This window comes from Sebastes umbrosus, chromosome 20 (assembly GCF_015220745.1).
Source record: "Sebastes umbrosus isolate fSebUmb1 chromosome 20, fSebUmb1.pri, whole genome shotgun sequence".
Lineage (NCBI taxonomy): Eukaryota > Metazoa > Chordata > Actinopteri > Perciformes > Sebastidae > Sebastes > Sebastes umbrosus.
Window position 1 is genome coordinate 24093933 of NC_051288.1, and position 20391 is coordinate 24114323.

General features: G+C 40.7%; 1 long non-coding RNA gene across 2 annotated transcripts; it reads left to right on the forward strand.

The window, feature by feature from the left end:
* The first annotated feature begins 1685 nt into the window (after positions 1-1685).
* Positions 1686-18385, forward strand: LOC119480050. Of its 2 annotated transcripts, XR_005204803.1 has the most exons (3): positions 1686-1696; positions 4637-4641; positions 18316-18385. It is a non-coding gene; the product is annotated as an uncharacterized LOC119480050 (long non-coding RNA). The 2 variants fall into 2 exon arrangements; XR_005204804.1 differs by lacking the exons at positions 1686-1696; positions 4637-4641 and adding an exon at positions 12736-12747.
* The last annotated feature ends 2006 nt before the right edge of the window (positions 18386-20391 follow it).

A 20391-nucleotide genomic window follows, 5' to 3' on the forward strand; every position in this document is an offset into this window, starting at 1 on the left:
TTGATGTCTGTGTATCGATAAAATATTGCCACACAAAATAACACAGTAGTATACTGTATCAAGTTTTTTTTTCCATCCCTAGTTTACATCATGAATTCCTCAATTTGATGTCTGATCAGTGAGTATAAACTGTCATGTGGTGCAGTTGTGCACGTGAGAGTGTTTATCCTTCAAAGGTGTGAATGAGTCGTGCAAATTCTGCACATGCTTTTGTATCTGTGTGTTCACACGTACTGTAGGTGTGTGAGTGTGTGTGTGTGTGTAGGGGTTGAAGTGATGATGGGGGGGGTCAGTCAGTCATCACCCAGTTTGTGAGTGAGAGGACTGGGACCACATGGCCCTCTTTTAACTGTGTCAGATCGAGGTGGCCTCTCCAAATCATGTCCCTGTCACAGACACCAGCGCCACTGCACCGTAAAAACTACACCTCCAGTTTGTTTATACCAAAATATTCTTTATTTAGGAGGACATTGTGCACTTTAAGCAATGTTTGATTTAATTTTAGTACGTTAAGTTGCTATATTGTCCTTTTGTTTCCTTGCATTCATTTGTCAGATTTATGATTAGTTTATTATTCCCAACCAACCTGAAAAGATTCTGAAATCGTCTTGCAAAATTTAAAGGGGACCGATAAGTGTTTTCTAGGAATGTTAATAATTAACCGTTTAACCGTTAACCAACATTAAGCATTTTAACCGATTAACACTATTGGTTAAAACAGTTAAAAGAAATGTCCAATGTTGCCATTGGACCCAAAATGACTTTTTCTCCATAGACTTACATTGGGAAAGAGATTCCTGTAACTCAGCGGATAATTTTTTGGGGGTGAATCAACTTCCCAGTACGAACACCTAAATAGCCCTTATTTTAAAAATTAAGTTTTTAAAGTTGTAAAACGCACTAATAGATGAATCCAGAGTTATTTCCCTTGCGCACGAAGCTACCAGCAGAGCTACAGGTGCTAACATAGCACAAACACACACACTGTTTGTCGGTTACTCGCTATCGTTAATTCGGGCAAACAAAGTATCGTTACGCCGGGCAGACACACAACTTACAACCTGCTAAACTAAACTAAATGTGCGGTGGAGACTTTTACTGGGAAAGTGGCTGCATGACGGCAACACTACACGCATCACCGTGGCTGCTAAGTTAACGCTCCTCTTTTTTATGTAGTACTGTTAGAAAAATGTAAGCTTAAGTTGTGTGGGCAAATTACGCGTTTTTTTATTTTTTTGAATGAACTTAATATTGCAAGTAAGATTAACTATTACCTTAAAAAGTTACCTTAAAAATATGAGTTAATTCAACAAGATGCTTAGTTGAGACAACTTTTATTATTATGTTTGTACAACTCAAGATATTGATACAAGTTTGTTGTTTTAACTAGTCATTATATGTTGTCTCAACTAGGATTTAGGTTTGTACAACTTGAAATGTGTTGTTTGTATCACTAAATCACTTGTTGATTAAACTTAAAGTATAAAGTTGGTGGGACTATTTTGTCAGCTTCACCTTTGTCACCCCAACTATGTATTCCAAGTTTAAGGAACTCAGATATATGTGCAAACAACTGAAGTTTCTTAGCTTGCCTAAATCAAAATTTGAAGGCAGCCAGGTTACAAATTATTTTAAGTTGAACCAACTTATTCATTTTTACAGTGACTCAGTGACTTCAATTTAGTGTAACTTTGTAGTATGCATGAATCAGAGCTCGGTAAGATGTCTTGGAAAACGACTAGTTGTATGACAGATTGTTAATATAAGTGTAAATACACTCATGTGAGCTGATGTCAATGGAGGAAAAAATAGTGCAGGAAAGTGTTGATTGCTGGCTGTAGTTCAGCGGTTGTCTCAGTGTGTGTTTAGCCCTTTCAGACCGTGTGTGTGTGTTTTGGGAAGCGTGTGTGTGTGTGTGTGTCCAGCGTCGCTGTGAGGAACTCCTTCAGCTACTCCCGGTGTTTGTCAGCTGGCGAGCGTTCTCAATATAAGCACTCTAATTGCTCAGAAAATTACAGCTAACGATGATTCCACTTGACACGGGCTGACATTAGGGTGACACCACAACGCCTCGCACGCCCCCCAGCCCCCCCCAGCCCCCGCCAGCCCCCCCGCCATCCTCACCTCCCCTCGCCTCCCCGCCCAACACCCTCCTCAGGATGTTGTGCCAACCCCCATTGACCGGAGCCTTGCCCCCAGTGACCGCCGCGTGCCCTCTGCTTGTTGAAGCTGTCCAAAGCAGAGATGTCCCAAAGTTCAATCTGCTCTGGCATCGCTCTCTGCCACCACTCATCCGTCAGCCAAACCGCTTGTGAACCATAATGTGCTCCTCTGTTCTTCACGTGTGATCTGTGCTTCATAGAGACGTGTGTGAGAGTGTTTTTGAGCTTGTAAATATGGGTGTTTTCTTTTGTGGTAATGTTTGCATAATACTGTGAATGTGCTGTTATGGGTGTCAAAAGTTCCACTTGACTTCTTCTGAATCACGGCGACGGCAACAATTCTGTTATGAAGAAGAAATGAAGATGAGAGGGACAAAGAGGGAGGATTAACACAACAGACACATGGATAAGGCTGTTAATCGATGACAATATTGAATTATAAATATAATAATTATAATTAATAATGAATCACAAATTAATCACCCATTTTTTATTTGTTCATAATGCACCTTAAAGGGAGATTTGTCAAGTATTTAATACTCTTATCAACATGGGAGTGGGTAAATATGCCGCTTGATAAGTTAAGATAAGATAAGATATTCCTTTATTAGTCCCGCAGTGTACAGCAGCAAAGCGGATAGTGCAAAAAACAAGAAGCATCAGCTAACACAGTAAAAAAAAGCTAAACAAAGTGTAACAAAATATGAACAATTTAAATAGAAGGAAATATAAAAATAGGAGCAGTATATACAGTATTGACAATAAACAGACTATTAAAAAATTGCACAAGTGGAAAAATGATATTGCACAGTGAGAATGAAATGAAATTCCACCTGACAACATTGCACAGTATGAATTACACCTGAGTAGTAATGATATTGCACAGTCAGTATACAGTATAGTGCAGTTATTATCAGTTCTTGGTGTGTAAGTGGTCTACTGGGAGCAGTGCTGGTTATGGAGTTTGACAGCTGCAGGAAGGAAGGACCTGCGTTAGCGCTCCTTATGCAAATGTATGTATATATCTATTATTGGAAATCAATTAAGAACACAAAACAATGACAGATATTGTCCAGAAACCCTCACAGGTACTGCATTTAGCATAAAACAATATGCTCAAATCCAAACATGGCAAACTGCAGCCCAACAGGCAACAACAGCTGTCAGTGTGTCAGTGTGCTGACTTGACTATGACTTGCCCCAAACTGCATGTGATTATCATAAAGTGGGCATGTCTGTAAAGGGGAGACTTGTGGGTACCCATAAAACCCATTTTCATTCACATTTCTGGAGGTCAGAGGTCAAGGGACCTCTTTGAAAATGGCCATGCCAGTTTTTCCACACCAAAATTTAGCTTAAGTTTGGAGCGTTAGTTAACCTCCTTCCCGACAAGCTAGTATGACATGGTTGATACCAATGGATTCATTAGGTTTTGTAGTTTCAAATGATCTTCACTCTAGCTTTAAAACTGAGCCAACTACAACCGTAATTAGTGGCGTTAAAACTAATTTGCGTTAAGACAGACAGCCCTACTATAATTCAATATTAAAAAGCTTTTTTAAGTGTGCATAGTTTTCCTGTTTCCTGACATATACTGTAAATGCATGTGTGCACATGTGAATGTGAGTAAATGCCTGCATGTGCATGTGCATGAACGTGTCCATACACCCGAGCCCCTGCAGGCCGGGATGTGTCACCTCTTTGTCTTGTCAGTGTTAATGTGAGCATGGCCAGCCAGGCGTGGAGCTGTGACAGATCAGCAGACGAACCCCTGCTACCCCACCCGCCTCCACCTCTCCCCTCGCGTCCCTGCCTTCAGCACATGGATTAAATATCCTTTACTGTCCAGGCATCACCGCTGGCATCATACGGGATTTTTATTTAATTTCAGGTCAGAACCTGTCCGTCACTGGTGCTCGGGCTGCGATGCATCACAGCGCCGGAGGACGCCCAGTGGGCAGCGGCGGGGTGGCAGAGAGGATCAGCGGTGATAGCCGTGTCACACTCATGGCTGATAACCATGAGAGTCACAGCAGCTTTAACCTGTGGCGTTAACTCGTACAGCAGCACGTATATGGTGGGTATAGATTCAGTGTGGGTAGTTGTGACATGCAGGTAAAGTATGCTGACGCTGTGTAGCGAGCCCCTCCGTTAAGCTGACCTTTTCACGTGTGCAAAGCATCACGTACACAGTAAACATCGTGGCTTTGTGGCTGAGACTCTCTCATGCTTCTCGTGATGCTGAAATGTGAAAATGTTTGAACGCTGGAGCAGATGCAGACCTCAGATTTTGCAGTGATAACAGATCTTGTAGATCGAGTTAGTTCTTATCTAAATATGGCATCATGAACGCCAGCAGTCTTGTAGAGCGGGGTTCAAAAAACTCCCACCTCTTGGTTGGGGCCTCAGACCAGTCGGAGCCATCACATCGTATTAAACATGTTTGATTTGTTTGACTTAATCTGAGTCGGTAGTTTGAGTTGATCAGTGATGAAAATCTGAGGATCACAGTGTGAAATCTGCAAAACTCCCTTAATGATTAATGATTCATAGTCAGACATGATCAGATTTTTAATGTATTCAAGTAGGGCTGCAACCAACAATTATTTTCAATATCGAGACTAGACTAATCGTATAATCGTATAAAATGTCCATCCCAGTTTCTCAGGGTTCAAGGTGATGTCCTCAAATGTCTTGCTTTGTCCAAAACTCAAAGATATTCAGTTTAATATGTAGGGCTGTGTATTGGCAAGAATCTGGCGATACGATACGTATCATGATACAGGGGTAATTCAATATATTGTGATTTTTTCTTTCTCTTTTTTCAAATTGAATTTTAGGAAAACTGACAAAGTGATATGAACACACAACCATATGTATAAAATCTGAGGAAAAAAAAACGTCACTGGGTTTGAAATGGCTACTATGAGGACTAACATCATCACACTTGAATACAATTGGACTCATTGGATCCACAAGATTCTCAGTTTTATAGTGATACCCAATTTATGTAATACAAGAATGTTTAGGGACCCCAGTATGCAGAAATATTCAAATACAACATTTTAGAATAGATGAAAATAACACATTTGTACTGCATGCAAAAAGAAAAACTACTTGTTTTTTGCACCAAAACTGCATGTGATTATCATAAAGTGGGCATATCTGATGTAAAGGGGAGACTCGTGGGTACCCATTGAACCCATTTTCATTCACATATCTGGAGGTCAGAGGTCAAGGGACCCCTTTGAAAATGGTCATGCCAGTTTTTCTTCGCCAAAATTTAGCACAAGGTTGGAGTGTTATTTCACCTCCTTCGCGACAAACTAGTATGACATGGTTGGTACCGATGGATTCATTAGGTATTCAAGTAAAACTTGTAATGTAAAACTCACAAATCATAAGCTACCTGTGTTCAAAATTAAATATAGTTTCATTTCCCCGTACTGTAAAGTATCTACTCACCACAAAAACACAGACATCGTGGGTGGATCCCCCCCCCACACGACTGGCTGATATGTTATCTCGTGGTCGGGGATACTCAAAGTTAGTCAGTGGAAGCCTCATGACTCACAGAGTCGACATTATCTCCACTAACTGAGAGGCAGAGACCACTCATCATCACGTCCACATCCAGGGCAGCACAGTCATCAACTTGGCCTCAGTCTTCTGTGTAATAGTTGTTGCGACTACAGAGTGGAAACTATCATTAATATCCTGTCTAGTGTCTCCTATCTGGCCATTTTTGTATTTACTTGCAGTTTCTATGTATAATTCTCCAAATATAGTGTTTTTCCATCATCCCACAAACAAGCCTCTCAGCTCTGTGTAGGTGTCCCACCTCTGCAGTGTGTTTTGGTTATGAATGGGTTAATCATGAGAGGAGAATGGTGTCTTTGGTTGGATGCTGCAGTTTTTTGCTGATGGTTAATTAGTCTGATAATCACACCATTTAATTTCACTGCATTCATTTATTGTAAGCACTAGATAAATCTCAGATGTGGGCAGCGAAATCTGGTTTGTTGTTGACGTGGAGTGAAAGCTTTCAGTTAGATTAAAATGGAAATTATGACCAAAACGCACGCAGTAAACTCTCGGTGTTCTACGCATGAATCATACTGTTGTGCAGAGGGCGTATGTTAACCACAGTAGTGCCAGGCATCATGCCAGACACTGAAACACAAGCAGCAGTACAAGAGCTTTGCCTGAATTAAAATAGTCTAAATTTGGCAAAATTCAGATTTAAATCAAACTGAATCTGTCATTTTGACCAGACATTCGATGCCAACACTTTGTACTCAACATTTTTTCATTCTTGGTGCTACACACAGAGTTTGATCAGTATTAAAAAAAAGTATTCAACATGCAACCCTACATGGCGCTGTCTTTTGTTTGTTCCAAATCTAAATTTCGTACTGACTTCTTACAGCACGTCAACGTTAAGGTTGCTTTTATTGTCTCCTGTCAGAGAAAATATTCTTAGAAAAGAAAAGAGGAATTGCTGCATAAAAAAACCTGTCACAATTAAATACTCAGTAAAAGCACACTTTCAAAACCCCAGCCCAGAATTAAATAATAAATGAATCACACTACACACAAAAACATACCCGCTGTTAAAGTGTGGTGTACTGGTGGTGTAGGTGTTAAACTTTCCGACCATGTAATTGCAACATCCCCGGATCGAGTCTAGCAGAGCCACTATCTCCCTCTGCCCTCATTTCTTGTTAGCTAATTAAGGCAAAAAATAGATTTTAATTTTTTTCAAAAAACCTGTGGTTGGGCTTCGCCATAATCATCCATTCCACCTTTACCAAACTAAGAATTTGAGTCATAAGTCTAACAGTTGGGTTTCCAAACCAGAAGTTAGAAGGTTAGGTAAGGAGAAGTAAATGGAGGCATTGATGCATATCATACACAAACCAACCCTGTCTCCTACAAAATTACGTTCCCGTACAACTAAAGTGCATTCTCAATTAAGTTTCGAGGGAAACATATTTTCTCCCGGTCTGCAGTTTTAAACCGTTGCATTGCATCTTGGTTATTTGCAACCAGGCGTGACACGAGAAGGTGGAGCTCAGTACAACTGAATGCTGAATAAGACATTTCTAGGTAACCAAAAATGTTATAATTAACTTTCATGAACTGAAAACACACTGTGAAAGGGTTAAAGTTGTAAGACGAAAACACGGACAACTCCCAGACCGGACAACGCCGTGGTAGCAACCTGTCAATCATAAGGTAGCCACGCCCTAAAGCCTCCCCTGCTTTATGGTCTATATGACTCTAAATGGGACCATAATTTACTAAATGAACATCATACTGTATTGAAAAAGACTTGAAGCTAGCGATTGAGACCATAAACTCATGTTTACAATGTTTACTGAGGTAATAAATCAAGTGAGAGGTAGGCTCATTTTCTCATAGACTTCTATACAATCAGACTTCTTTGTGCAACCACAGGAGTCGCCCCCTGCTGGCTGGTAGAAAGAATGCAGGTTTAAGGCACTTCAGCATTGGCTTCACTTCTCAGACCCCGGAGTCGCCCGGTGTTAATGTTGTAAATTAAAACTTGGTTATGTTAGGGTAAAAAACATCATGGTTTGGCTTAAAATGACTACGTTTGTTACGTTATTAAGCTACGGACGCAAATAAAAATAAGTGTACGTTGACTTTTAGTTTCACACGGGACACGAACAGCGCTCTCTTGGGTGAAGGTCCTGTGTTTGTTTGACCCATCCACCCCAACTTCCTCTCTACATGGTCTTACATTGACTATCATTAGAAACGTATGTGATACGTCAAAAATGGAATTCGCAACAAAATCCCTCGAAATGTAATAACAATGTAGTTTTGCTGTATGGGAATGCAATTTTTAGCTGATACAAACATATCTGGCATGACTGATCTGAGCTGCAGTCCCTCATCTAAGTTAATTTGAGCTACACTCTCTCCATTGAACCAAACATGAAATTAGTAATTGAAAAATAGTCCACTCCTCCTCCCTCCTCTCCTTAAAACTTTTTGTTTTTATCCCACCCAGTGGACCCCCGGCTCTGGCTGTATGGCGTTCCTGTCACTCATCCAGCCCCAGTGATGGAGGTGTGGTGGAAGAGGAGGTGGTGGCGGTGGTTGTTGGGGATGTGTGATGTGTTGTGACAGCGGGAGCCAGGGCTGGCGGGCGGTCACCATGCGGCACCATATTGCCGGGCTCCCCGGGGATGAGGGATCAGCATGCCAGCCTTGCCAAGAAGTGCTAATAGGCGCAACACGTCTTGCTTTCACACATTAAGGCAGGCGAAGGGTGACAGATCAGAGCTGTGATACTGCCGCCTGTAAGGGGGAAAAAAAGGGGCCACACCACCCGTTTGCCATGCAGTGCAGGCTAATGATGAAAAGTCCCCGAGTCGAGCAATATGCCCACCAATCACTGAGTTGATATGTGTGCAGACAGACGTATTTCCATCTCTTGTCACACAGTGGAGCCCAGTGCAGCCTCACTCTCCACCAGAGTGATGCTCTACTCCATATTGTAACTGACAATAAAAGCTACAAGTGTTGAAACGCGATCAACACTATTTTTCGAAGAAGACATTCTCACCCAAAGCAGCCGAGGTCAAGTGGGCTGCTCCGGGGCTGCAACACCTTTTGTCACGTCGGTTACCAGAACCCACAGCTTGCATGTAGTCTGCTGAGCTGAATGTTTCACTGTGGAGAGGAAACGAGAGCTTCTGTGCACTCACTCCTGTTACTTCCACCTCCGGGGCCATATGGTTGATTTGGCAGATTCTCAAGCACCTGCCTCCGTTTGTTTGCCTCAAAGATGATTTGGAAGTGTTTGTTTGAGTAGCAGAACGAGTGATCGCAGTCCAGTTTACTGCTCCACAGAAATGTTCATATTGTTCTCAGAGTTTCTATAATTAATAATCACTAATGGCAGTACAGAGAACACTTCTGCCAACCCTGTTAGATCCATAGGTGTAGTTTTAGAAGCTTGGCAGGTGTAGCTGAAAAACACTTAGAACAAAATGAAACGACCTACGGACTGTATTATTTCTTTAGGTTTAAGGTTAAGATCAGTCTAGACACACTAGGTGTCTACAGGGGTGTACTTTTGGTCTGGCTTGTTTTTAATGGACCGTTTGCTCCAATTAAAGGAAATCTTAATGTTATAGCATACAATGATATCTTCTTTGTGGCGACAGTTTGGTGAAGGCCCTGCCAATCCTCCTGCATGTGCATAAAGCTGCTCCATAAAGAATTGGTGGTTTACCCAGTTTGGTGTGGAAGAATTTGACTGGCCTGCGCAGAGCCCTGACCTCAACCACATCCAACACCTTTGGGATGAACTGGAATGCCGAGCGCGATATTCTGTATCATAGCAACCAGGCACAACCAAAAGTGTCTCGGCTGAAAAAAAACATCCCTTTACCTTTAGAGCGGTTGCCCTGCTCAGTGGGTCATGGACGGCCGCTCGGTGTGGGAGGATCCCCTCGTGGGAACTCTCACTGACACTGGCTTGCCCTCGTCGGGCGTATTTCCTACGTCGGGGTCGGCTCGTGGTCGCCTTGGAAAGGTCCGGGGTGAAGGTGGCACTTTGCAGCACCCCTTGCCCGGACCTCGCTGCTTAGTGCTTGCTGTGCCCTCTCTCCCTGCTCCCGGTGCCACTATCAACCGAGGCGGACTGTCCTCAGTGCAGCAGCAATGTCAGCAGAACCACCTGATCCATTTTGAAACACGATCCTTGTCTAGTTTACCATGAGTAATTAGGTTAAATGATCGTGATCTCAATATTGACCAAAATAATCGTGATTATGATTTTTGCCCTAATCGAGCAGCCCTATCTTCACATATGGGTGTCCTCATACTTTTGATATTATTTTGTATTAATACCTGAATGTTTTGTAGTGTCCTACCTGGAAACCTGCTGTCAACAATACCTTTAGTTTCTGAAAACATCCTCTTTCAACCAGCGTGATCTCAGCAGGCATGATAGTAACCCGGCCCGCCATGTCAGTGGGACAAAGATGTGTGTCAGGCATCTGAGAGGTATTTCATGTAGGTGGATACCCTGCTGAAGACCCTTATGATATCAGCGGCTGCCTGTTCTTGATCAAATATTAAAGTGGAAGGCAGTGCTGACAGTAAGAACTGGCACCTCCACCCTAACACTGACTGTAGTAACCTTCTAACATCCATAATGGATCATGTGTCATGGATTAGAACATAGGAATGTTTGCTCTGCATTGAGACACTGCATGAAGATAAATATTTCATACTGGATTCTAGAGGATGTCCTTGGCTTTACAGTCCAACGCTAATGCAAAATTAGACAATTATACATGAGAATGAATTATGGAGACGGTGGCTCACCTCTGTCTCACCCCTAATGTTGGTGGGAGACCGATATCTGGGGTCTTGGAGAGGTCAAATAACTGGGAAAAATTAAGATTTAGCTCTATCTAGTGGGCTATCTCTGGGTCTGAGAAGTGAAGCCAATGCTTAAGTGTCATAAACTTGCATTCTTTCTAACAGCCAGCAGGGGGCGACTCCTCTGGTTGCTAAAAGAAGTCTGATTGTATAGAAGTCTATGAGAAAATGAGCCTACTTCTCACTTGATTTATTACCTCAGTAAACATTGTAAACATGAGTTTATGGTCTCAATCGCTAGTTTCAAGTCTTCTTCAATACATGTCAGGAAAATGTTGATATTCCCAATGGCCTCATCTTTTTCCTCTGTCATTATGTCTTTGCATTTACTGCATTATGTTACCCGCTTGCTGGCTTGCTAAATTGTTAGCCTCTGTGTCTTCTAGACGCCGACAGTAACGTTAATATTGTTGTTACTTATCAGCGGTGTTCTCACATGTTCAACCACTTGAACGCCAAGCATATTGTGTACACGACTTCCCATGTTGTAAACACGAGTTTCATTTGAAGGCACCAAGAGTCCACTTCTTCTAAACAGTCTATGGACCGACTGCAAAAACGTCGACATTCAACGTATCCGTGGTTTGCAGAAATGTACAATGCCAACATTTTTTCCTGGTGACTGGGATGCTGAATTACATTCAGTCTCCTCTTCTTCTCTGATGATAAAGAGTAGAACAATGAAGCACAAACCACAGTGTTACCTCTTCATCAGCATTCACTAAACACACCTACTGGGCATAACACACTGTAAGTCTCTTCTGTGTGTCTTTGTTATTCCACCTTAACACTTTGACATATAAACTTGACTGGTGATATTTTTCACTGGCCTGTCACCCCTCCATCCATCCATCCATCTATCCCTCCCTCCCTCCCTCCATCCTCCCTTCCCCCCATTGACGCCTACAGTCCCTGGGGCCACGCTGTGCTTGCTGAAGCGCTGTGCTGTGAGCGAACGCACTGCTCGCCATCAATATGGGTGAGTTACAGAGGTCGCCAGTTCAAACGCAGTTCACCGCTCCACGCCGACACTCGCTGTGCCTCTACTCGTGCAGATTACGTGTGTTGGAGTGTCAGAGAGAGTGTGTGTGTGTCATCGTCCTGTATGTATTTTTCTGGCTTGCGTGTTTCCTCACTCAGCCGCAGCGCTGAGGGTTTCGATCTCTGGCCTTGGCCTTCTGCCAGTCGACATAATGAACATGTTGTCAGTGGTCCATGTGGGACGACCAGCACAGATTCCCACTGGAACAGCAGGTGGTGAATCTGTGATCAGCTGTATCGCTGTGAACAGCTCAGTCACTGAGAGGAAAAGGTCACGCAACAATCAATACTGTGGTAGTAGTCATCTTGGTTGATCTTTCACTGAGTAACTTTCTGCACATCCATGTGACACACTGCCAGCTCCAAGTCTGCATCCGCTAACCTGGCTAAATCTGGAAATGCAATTTGTGGAAATGGTTTTCAGTAAAGGGCGGCTGTGGTTCAGAGGGTAGAACAGGTTGTCCACCAATCGGAAGGTCAGTGGTTCGATTCCACATGTCGATGTGTCCTTGAGCAAGACACTTAACCCCAAATTGCTCCCGAAGGCATAGCCATCGGTGTGTGAATGAGTATTTAGATTAGATCCTGATGGGCCAAGTTGGCACCTTAGCAGCCTCTGCCATCAGTGTATGAATGTGTGTGTGAATGCTGACATGTAGTGTAAAGTGCTTTGAGTGGTCAGAAGATTAGAAAAGCGCTATATAAATGCAAGTCCATTTACCATAACCATTTAAAGATCTCCATCCACACTGAAATGTCTAAAGTTTAGACATTCCAGTATAAGAACAAGACTCTGTCAAAACTGAGTATCTGTCTGAACCGTGTCTGGTCAGTCTGTGAATTTCTGGCTAACACAAATAGTCAGTGGTCATGTCTATAATGTTAAATCCAGCAGTACATGTCCACCAGGTCCGGAGAGGACACTAGGGGACGCACTGCTCCACTCAACTGGCCGTTCATGCACCTGATTGGTCGCTGGTTTTCTGCTTGCAGTTTCAAACAGGAAACAACATGGCGGTCCGCTCGTAAACTTTCTGTTTTTTCCATCTAAACGATCCAACATTCGGCCGACCAATCGTGTAACTTCATCATTCAGTGACAGACTTTTGTGTTTGTAGTGCTGGCCCTCTGTGGTCCAGCCAAAAAAGCTGAATCTCTTCTTCTTTGTCCTATTTTGGTAGACAAACAACATTTTTCTTCACAGACGGTCTGATTACTCTGCAGAGTCTCACCTGGTTTAACCTCCGTTCTGTTGTTTCCTGCTCTCTGTTATCCCCTCTATTGTGTTCTAATACACACAAACTCACAATGACGTTCTTCTCATTCAAACATTTCCTTGTTTCTGTTGAATGTGGCTCATAAATACCACCTGTTAAACCAGGTGGTGGTTCAAATAAGTGATCACAGAAAGTTGGCTACTGCCTCGCAGCCCCCCAGCCGTGTTTTCCTCATACACACTGAAATACAAAGCCAGTGTTTTCAGATTCATTCACTCTAAAGACTGTTTTCAAAAAGCAATTGAAAAACATGCATTTTCAAATGTGCAGTAGCTGGTTCAGTGTGGACGTAGTCTAAGAGGAGGTGAAGAAGAGCTTGACTGTCAAAGTGGAATCTACATTATTGCTAAGTGAGGACATCTTTTGGACAGTAAAGACATTTTTGGAAGTCAGGAACCTTTTGGAAAACGGGGACATTTTTGGACAGTCAACATTTTGGACAGTGAGGACATCTGTTTGAAAGTCAAAGTCAAGTCATGGAAAATGAAAGTGAATGTTTGTTTGTGTGTGTTGTTTATAAAATTCTATCATGATTTGATTCAACTTAAAATTCAAGTAGGGTAAAATATGTATGAGGAGGACCAGAACAGTCCAACAGTCCACTTCCACATGGCCTCTGCCTTTTTTCACTTTTTCATAAACAACATGTAAATATGACTTGGCCTGCTGTGGTTGGAAACAGCTCTGTGGTTTATGTGGTTTATGTGGCCATCTAGTGGGCGGCTGAAACACTTCCCACATAGAAACTAAACCGGGGATGGAAAATGTTTTTCTTTTCCTGCAAATGGTGAAACTTTAAATATGTTTACACAGCTTCGGTACTGATGACATGCTGTCACCTCATGTCCAAGAAAAGAGATTAAAAAAAAAGCTGCAAGCAGAATGACTTTCACTTTCTGTCCAAACAAATTCTATTTATACTTCTAAAAATATTTTGAAATCAATACATATATATATATATACAGCAACTTACCGTATAACTATCACTAAATAAAATAAAATAGTTATAATAGTATGTAGTATTTAGAATATTTGTTATTGTTCACCACAGGCCATTTCAGTAGAGAGATTAAATATGACAATAAAATAAAAATAATTTAATTTTACTTTTGTACGGCACTTTGTAGGCGGACGTATTACTGGCATCCGGTAGTCGCTTTCAGTCCAAAATGGCGGAAGCGTAGCTCTGCTGCTGGGATCTGATGTTGCAATGGATCGAACAATTGACTTTCACTTCTTAGCAATACGTTCTTTGCTGGCGTTAAAGGGTGCTTTGTGTTGCGTTAACACACACCGACGGCCATGACAAAGCATCACTATTTAACAGGCTGATCACGCGTCTCCAGTACTGTCACATTCAAAACATGGTCCATGTTTCATCTGGAGAATAGCCACTGCTCTGAGAGCAAAAACAGTTGATTCAAAAAGTTGCAATCAACATGATACATCCCAGTTTAAAAGAGAATTAACAAAGTAAAGAGCCACGCCGATGGTCCTGTAGTAGTTCACTATTAGTGACAACAGTGTATAAACGCTGACGGACCACAACACAAAGAAAATTCACCGACGTTAACCTCAGGTTTGTTTTTCATCACACAGTGAAGCTCAAGCTGAGTCATTCCTGTAAAACATGGAACAGTTTATTACAGTATTTGGTTCATGCAAAATTTCACGGTATGTTTACATATTAATGAGCACTTATATGTTTAAGGAGTCTTCTTTTTGCATGTAAATTATATTGATAACGTGCATTAATTTAAATGTAATTTTGATTATGCACATTTTAAAACAAGTTATCTTGATTTATTAAGCAGTAACCTTGTTGCCAAAATCTGCAGGCACGAAGTGATGTGGTGAGGATTACTGGAAATACAGAAATGACAAAAAAAACGTTGACTTCTAAGAATTGTGTGTGTTTAAGATGATGCATGTGTGTATTTCCAGTGTGTGTGTGAGTTACAGAGGAGTTGTTGTTTTTGATCAGTGAGCAGTAAGAGCTGCTTTTCACCCCTTATTGACTTAGTTTGTGTGGTTTTTCTCTGTTAGTACTTGCTGAGTATGTGATGCCTGTGTATAGCGTCTCATATATAAGTGCAGGGTTTGTGGTTTTGTGGCCCGGATGGGTGGGTGCGTTTTTCTTTTTCCTGAGGTAGGCTACGCATTGAGGTTAGCGGCACACAGCTAAAGATGGAGGAAACTAACTTGAAACTCGACGGCTGAGGGAGGGAGGCCATGATGCGAGGTAAACAAAACGACCTCGACTTCACACAAAGCGGGTCGGGGGACTTTTTTTTTTTTTTTTTTTTGGTCTGCTCTTTGATTATTTTGTATGTGCACCAAAATTTAATATTTAGAAAATGTTGTCCTTGCTTTAATGATAAAAAAAACTTTCAGTGAATTGATCTGTTCTGAAATCATGTTGCCTGACGTGCTTTGTGTGCAGATCAAAGAGCAACAGAAACAATCAAAAAGACATAGTTAAAAAAAGATCATGGGTCATTGCTGATGGCTCCTTAATAAATACTTAATGTTTTAAATGTCTAATGACTAATAAAAATATTTTTTGGGATTTTCAGCTCGTTAAAACACATTTAGATAAAGAAGCCGACGAGGTTTCATTTGTCAAAACCATCAAGTTTCAGTTCTAAATTACAGTAAATCATCAGTAAATAGTTGAGGGGCTTTTTTGCGTTAAAAATAGCCGTCAAGCCTGCTGCTATAAATGTTTTATACATTCATAAGACGAGGTTAAGTAGTGCATGAGATCTTTCATTATTAAAGTTGTAACCTTTAATCTTTTTTTATGATATCATTTGGTACAGTAACGCCGGTAATAAATGCACAACAACTAAACAAAGCAGAGAGTAGAGGTGCAACGATCTATCGATCTGGATGCAAAGTGAAAACATCAATACATATCATCATCTTTAAGATACCACCTTATTTTGAAATTCTTAACTGATTTAAAAAAAACATTTGCACTTAAACATGAGAAATTTGGCACTTTATAGTGAACAACAGGTCTATTTTTATTCTTTTACTAAAAAGAATAGATTGTTTTTCATTTAAATGTGTGGAAGAGCCCATTAATAAATGTGTCAAATCATATATTTTAGTTTTTTTTGTGTGAGTTATGTAACTGATTGTGTTAAATGGGCATATGATATCATCTCCCATCGATCGCAGGCCCCTGAATTGAATTATAATTGTATCGTGGCAGACTTAATGATATCATTAAATACGGTAGCGTTGTCCGAAGAATTGATATAATATCGTATTGTGATGAAACTTGTGATTTACACCCCTAACAGAGAGAAGAAAATCCTCTTCACTGCACACTAATGTGCAGATTTTAATATATTTAATTAATGTAATTAATCAACTAAGTAGCTACGAAGACAACCCAAAGTTTATACATCAACCACCTCACTTCACTTCAATGTGAGCTCACAATCTGGCAAACTAAAGAGGATTTTTATTGACGCAATATCTTTATCTCTGATCTATAAAACATTAAAACTATCTGTTAACAAATTGGGCTGTATATTGGCAAAAATCTGGATACGATACGTATCATGATACAGGGGTTACCATTCAATATTGCTATATATTGCGATTTTTAAAAATAATCTAATTTTAGGAAAATTGTAAAATTACATAAATCTAATATTATTTTTCATGCCAAACAGGGATCTGCATTTCCATTGATCTCATTCCCTGTAACATCCAACATCACAGCACTACTTTATGTCCAATCTGAGCCGCTGTCTGCAACAAATCTTTGCATGTAAACTGTTAATTAAAAATCGATACTGTGTAGTTTGAGAATCGATTACAGTATCACAAAACATAATATCGTGATACACAAGCGTATAAATATTTTCTTGCACACCTAGCAGCTTGCACATCTCAGCAGCAGCATCGAGCTCGGGTGACTGAAACTAACAACATGATTACTGCTCCTCAGGACTCTGCAGCCACAACACACGTCCATCACAGCCTCTGTGTGTGTGTGTGTGAGTGGTGGTATCATGTGTGCATTGTGCAGATTGAATATTGTTATCAAACCTAATTTAAATGCCTACTTCTGTCTAATATCTGTCAAGTGGTGACTGATGTCTGTTCACAACATATTATTAACAGGTCATTCTAAAACTGAGATGTGTGGATACATTTCAGGGTTGAATTTCACTTCAGGTGATTTTTCATCCAAAAAAATCATTAGAAATAGGAGTTTACTGCATGAATTTGAAGTTTTTGACATGCTTTTCAACTAGTTTTAAAAGCAGGTTAACATGTACAATATGTAAATAATATACACAAAAAGATATATTGTTAGGTAAGGTTGTGAAATAAAATCACCTTCTATCAAACCAAGCTCCTTTTACCCTCTACATTTAATTCTGTAGAGAAAAATATCTAAGAATAAAAACAGCTGTTATTTGTTGTAGTTAAGGTAACTGTAAACAATATTTGTGCTTCTAAAAGTGTTTTAAAAGCATGTAAATTTAAATATTTTGCTAAATTTTCTCCCCGATCTGTGCTTTTTAAATTCTCTCAACACAAACTGTGCAACTCCTGAAATAATTTCTATTCACGTGCATCACAAGCTCTAATATCAATAAAGAAAGAGGATGTGAAATGCAGCAAATGACATCATCATTTGTGCATAAAGACGGCAGTTCACACATCGTTTCAGTGCATGTTCCAGTTTATTTATTAGAATATTTACAGACAGATAGAGAAAGAAAAGGTGACTCTTTATATACCTCCGTTGCTGCGTTCTTTCTGTTTATCACACTTATAAAAGTCCTTGGATGCCAGCAGTTTTGTAGACGTTACTTCTCATTAGTGCTGAGGTCTTCATGTGCGCTTAGTTTTACCCAGGAGAACAACCTGACTCGCATTATAAGACAGAGAGGAGCTATATAAGAATGAAAAATCAGGCTTTTTCTTTTTTTTTAAACTGATACTCTTTGTTGGACCTAGCGGTTTGCCTCCTGAGTAAATCTGAGGGAAATTTTGAGTGAAATTTCATGAGAAAGAAATATTAATCAAACGCTGAGAGATATTTCCTCTACTGGGTTTGTGTCTCTGTTAATCTTAAACCAAAGAGACGTGTTGCTGTATGGACACCAAAAATAAAGAAGAAAAACAGATGAGATCTTGACAGTCGGTTACCACATAGGAAAGAATCTTGTTCACGTGATGGACCTCAGCACAGCGTCTGCAGCGTAAACATCAGCGTGCATCAATGCCGGCCAACAGGTTGTGGTTTGTGAAACCTCCCACCACCTTTGACCACAGTGCAGGATGTTGCCACTGACATAAACAAGAAACCGTGTTTTTCAAAATACAGGAAATCATTTGTTGTCTTTGGTTGTGAGCAAACGTAGGTCCTCTGATAGGGGGGGGGGGAAATACATATTGTTAAATATTAAAGCGCTGCACTTAAATGTTTCCTTAAATGAAAAAAAAGCACATCGTTATAACTTAAAAGTTTCTGAATACAGTTGTGGTTTATGATGCAACATTACATCATCGTCAGTGAAGACACATTTTGATCGTTGTGCTTCTTTCTTTCTTTGCTGCACGATAAATCAGACCAGAAAAATATGCATCTTATTTCTTCTTTATAACCTTCAGAGAAACATTCATTTTAGATTTCTCTTTGTGTACTCGTAGTCGGGATCATTTGATGTCACACGTGACGAAGCCTGAAAGTGCCCACCGTCACACATCCCACAGCTTAAAACCACCAGGCTGTATAGCTGGATATTAGCTGACTAGAGGTCATACCACTCCATAGTGAGTAAAAGAGGAAAGGTGTACTTGTATATAACTCTCATATAATTCATACGTAGTGTGGTGTTGGTAGTTGTGGTGGCGGCTAGGATTATATATACTGATTTACAGACACTCCAATTTGAAGTTGTTGAGTAATAGAGTACATGTTGCATTAGCCTTACACACTTGCAAAATACCTGTCTGTACACAACTTTAAATATTTTTTTTTACATAGCGTGATATAGGAACATACATACAGTATAGAATAATCGGGAGTCATTAAAGCCCTCTTCGATTTAATGGTCAAGTACCTCCGTACTGCCTTGAAGTTTGTATTGTACACCTCAGGATGTAGTTCTTTAAAGGACCATTCCAGTTTATTCCAGTTTGGTTCTATCGGTTATAATAATCACCAAGTTAATTACTTAAAGTCTGATGAGTGAGATGGTCAGTCAGATTGTAAACCAGCCAACTGTTTATCCAGATCACGGGGTCATGAATTGTGCTACGTATAATTGTTTTTATTTCAGACACTTGAACTTCACTTTATTTCCTGTGAAATTCAGAATTGTTTTCAGGGTTTCCCCGCAGGATGTGGTTAGTGGAGGTGGTAGGTGCATTTCCCTTTTGTAAAAACTCCAACATGCCAACATTGCAACTAGGGATGCTCATTTTTGCAAAATTTTCTTATCCGATAACCGGCCCTCGTTAACCGATTAATAACCGTTAACCGACAAGATTTGTGCCTCGCGCCAGCTGCAGTGTATGAGCACAACAGACAACTGAGAACCCAGTTCACCGTCCGGGAGCGTTAACTTAGCAGCTACGATGCTGCGTGTAGTGTCGCAGACATGCAGCCACTTTCCCAGTAAAAGTTTCCCATTTAGTTTAGTTTAGCAGGTTGTCATTTGTGTGTCTGCCCGGCGTAACGACACTCTGTCTGACCGTATTAACAATAGCGATTTCCCGATAAACTGAAATGAAGCATTTAAAATCATTTCTTGCATCAAATTCAGCTTGGGTGAACTTTGACCTGCAAATATGCACCATTGGCCAAAAGCAAGCCGTCCCGACGGTGCTGACTTTTTGAGAGAACGGAAAGCCGGACAATCCAAATTGGAGGAAGCTATCGCAGCTTATTAACCGTGGGACTGGAGGAATGGTTTGCCGACAGTTGAGTTGATTGTACAAATAAGTCTTTTCTGGCACTTTCACAAGCCAACATTTAGTCTGTTTTAATCGAACTCTGGTGCGGTTTGTTTGGGCAGTTGAGAACGCAATAATCGTACTCTGGTGCGGACCAAATCAACCGGTTCAAGTGGTGCAAAATTATTTGAAACTAAACCAGACTAAAAAGGAAATGAACCAAAAGTATGAATTTCACTCCGATTCGGACTAGCCAAACGGACTATGGTTTGAGAAAGCGCTCTTTAAAAAGCTGTGTACTTAGCTAATGTTTCAGAGCGATTTCATTTCCCTCTTCAATAACTTTTTACTGGACAAAATGGTGAACAAAAAGCCGGGGGAGTAAACAGGCCAGCTCGCCAGCAACAACATTTCAGCTGGCTTCTTCTGTTCAGTCTGGCTTATATTTTAGTGATGTTAGTCCTCTTCCAGATCTCAGCAATCAACAAGGTGAGAAGAATATTACCATAACCAACAGAACCAGTGTCCGAACCCACTAAAACAGTGGTTGC